Consider the following 3,757-nt stretch of genomic DNA (forward strand, 5'->3'; position numbering starts at 1 on the left):
TAAGTTAGATTATTGCGGTTCTTTTAAGGTATAGTATGCCTATAGTTAAACGTAACTTTCCGCTGAAACTTTCAGAAGGCTGTTCAAATATCACTGTTAAAAAAAAACCTGGGATTTCACGGAGGAACACTCGTGAAAAGTATTGCCAAAGTCCTTTGGGATTTCCCAAAGAACTCTGTAGATTTCACGTGTCGAGTTTAGCTATAAAACATATAGACGAATGAAAACTTCTACCGTCAACATCTGTTTTAGTACACAAAACCTAAGAACGGAGTCCTCTGGGAATTTATTATAGTGGTAGAAAGTAAATCTTCGGGAAATCCCAAGAAATTTTTAACAGTGATGTTTTCAAAACACTCTTTATGGAAAGTACTTTTTATATACTGGCTGACTGAGAAGGTGAAATATATTTAGCAGTAGGATCTGGCATGGTTTTTACATTGCATGATATAATCCTGATATAATCAAGAAATGAATCTGAGCAAGATTTTCGGTTTAGCTAGTCACATATGGTTTTATATCAGTAATATTATGGTTTAAGCTTTAAAGATGTTTAAGTTTTAGTGAAATTACTGTAGGAATGTTGAAGAAAAATCAGTAAGAAGTACTTGCAATATCCGGTTCTTCCATGAATAGAGATGCCATGTTCTGATTTACTACCATTTATAATTGCCCAGGTAGTTTTACTGATATTATGTGAGTTTAAGATTTCTGATTCACTGACTTTCCGCCTTTCATCGTCATATGCAAATGAAAATGAAAAATTTAATTAGTTTTAGAATTTTAGTCTATTTTAAGAAATTGTATGTTTTGATAATAATTAATGTCAACTGAATAGGAAATATCTTGTTTAGACCTACAGTTGATTTTAGATCTTGTTACAGGACAAACTGATGTAGAACAAAATCTCTGCCAGTCCTGCTGACTATAATCTCCAAAGAAGTGCTTATCCTTGCCGGCCCAATCATCAATTGAAAAGGGAGAAAGAATGAAACAGATGAATATTCCCACACATAAACCATTACATTTTCCCTCTCTAACTGCATGAAATGTAAGGAAGCAGGCCTTCCTAGTACAAGGGGCAGAATCGAACTTATTTGGGTAAATAGTATGCTAAGATTCCACTGATAATCTATTTAAACAACTGTTCATGATTACTTACGAAAATTTTGACAATCTCTCTCCTGCGATAGGTGCACTGGTATTCCATAAGGTTTCCTTCATGATGAGGCTTCTTGAATTAGCTGCTTTTCCAACTCATAGAAAGAACGCTCACTCTTTGCGAGCTGACTCAGGAATATTGCGCAGCCAAAGCTGGCATACAAAGTTGGCAGCCAAAAAACAGTCCATTGAATGTCCTGAACATCTTCTTCACTACAGTGATCATTAGATGATCCCCACAAGGCAGGAATCAAAAACTTTCTCTTGTAGTATTCAAAGTCTTGGCTAAATGGACACACACACACACACACAGGTTATGCAAATCGGACACCTGCGATAGGCACGTAAATCGTAAATGTCACATGTCACAGGTTCTGAATAACAATGAGCACACTTCACGATTTCAATAATCATCATTCCAATGATAATAATAATTCTAATGACATTTTTGCACGAATACCGATAACCTCCTGACCTAACCGCATCAACAACAACAACTCAACCAACAGTGCCAACTTCACGAGTGATGCGCGGACCTAACGCTTGAGCTGCATTTTTTGAAATTATATTTATCAGCGGCCTAGTATCAAACTGAGACGAACCAAGAGAAATTTGAAACGAAGGTAAGTCAACAATTGTGTTTCGGTCTAAGAAAAAACTTTTACAATGATTGATACCACTGCCTTCAAAGTGGCGGCAAATTTGAAAAAAATATTTCTGCCTGCCGCCTGCGGAAGTCGACTGACTCCAGCCAGCCAGGCCAGAGTCCAGTTCGCACGGTCACTGGAACTGGACAGTATCATAAATGCACCAGTAGTTGGAACGGAACTGCCTTTTAAAAGTGCACATTTTGCTATTTACGTTAAGTGAACAACAGCAGCATGGAGAAGAAAAATCTCTACTCGTTTTCCAAAGCTACTGGAGTCTCCGGAAATATCCCTAATCGCCGTTATCGTCATTATTCCAGTTCCAGTCCGCCTCCGTCATCCTAACCTCTACTTCAGTCACATGTGGTCTGTCTCTACACTGGAAAAACAAAGGTAGGTATGAACATTAAGTCCTACCTTTGTTTTTCCAGTTATCTTCAAAATTTCTAGTGGCCTCGCAGGACCTTCAGAAATGCCAATTTCATAACAAGATCAGTGATTAACACTAATTAACTAACGTTATCTGGTGTGGCACTATGTCATTTATTGGGAGTTCTCGAATATGATGTCACGCATGCAAGGGATTCATAAGCGGCTGGGTGAATTAAAAAATATATTTAATTAAAAAAGTATCACAATTAGCTAGCAATAAGTAATAAAAATAAATGACATCATTTAAAAATTTAAAAGCCATGATCGGCTAACAAAGTCTTCATAGCTCAATCAATCAATACAGCTCAGTCATAGTACTCGAACAATGGGAGGTTGCAGAGCCCTGCAATAACAAAAGAAAGGTTGTAGCTCTACCTAAGTAATATGACATCCTTAGTCTGCAGCAATCAGTTAACTTATGCGAAAGTGGCAATCAAAGGATGTGCTAACTAAATCTTTGAAGGTTCATGAAAATTTTGCACATGAATCTAGTGTGTCAAGTACTGACATATTGAATGCCTGTTCTGGTAAATTATTATATGATTTCCTAAAATTTTGACTGGGTGTGACATCACTGCTGTGAAGTCAATTGATCTGATTGTTGCAGACTGGCAATAAACTGTATCAGAATGACTATTCAATAATTGTTAATACTTACAGGTTATTACTGCAGTCATCAGTCCCATTAGGCCCACAGCAAATTCTGGGTTGAATCTCATGGCCGTGTAGCCAAGGCCCACAACCAGGAAGCAGGTTGAGAGTATGAAGCACTCCCGGAATGAGAGTGAAGTAAGGCGCCTACTGGTAAGGACAAAAGAGGTATGTCATCAAACAAGGGTAAAATGCTCATGAAATTAAGATTTAAGGACTGCACTTTACTATAATTTTCAGATGCCCCAAAGTACAGAAATTTGTCACAATGCAATTTGACGTCAAATGTCCAAATTTCCAGTGAAAAAGTCACTCAGATTGTGCTTTTGAACTAAAAGTTACATGTCTGTTACATATGGCTGATTAAATTTATGTAAATATAATGTGATCTCCACTGACTTCGATAGAATATCTCATTACTAACCAAAGTTGGTCCTAAACCCTGCTTTGAGCACCCACATGTAACTCGTTCGTACATCATAATTGAATGAGGACGAAATAAGGGGTGTACTTACACTCTCTCTCCGCCGCTCTTCCTCCCTCTGTCAGTTCTTTGCACATTTTCCATCGCTAAAGTGTGGTATATTTTAATTATTATTACTTCTGGTGATTGTGTTCCGACAGGAGACAAGACACAGACAAAGGGAAAAGGAAGTCAGATTAGTTTACCGGCTGCGAGGGGGGCGGGGCGGCTGGAGGCATGCATGAGGGGTGGTCCGCCGTGCCGCATCCCTTTCCTATCACCCCTTCCCCCCTTGCAAAACCTCTCTCAGTTAGAAGTGCCTAGAAGTGCGACAACGCATGTATAAATTTGGACGAATCTGCGGCCAAGTAAATGACAAAATTCTTAAATTAAAAACATGAGC

Source organism: Frankliniella occidentalis, unplaced genomic scaffold (genome assembly GCF_000697945.3).
Source record: "Frankliniella occidentalis isolate FOCC.00 unplaced genomic scaffold, Focc_3.1 Scaffold400, whole genome shotgun sequence".
Lineage (NCBI taxonomy): Eukaryota > Metazoa > Arthropoda > Insecta > Thysanoptera > Thripidae > Frankliniella > Frankliniella occidentalis.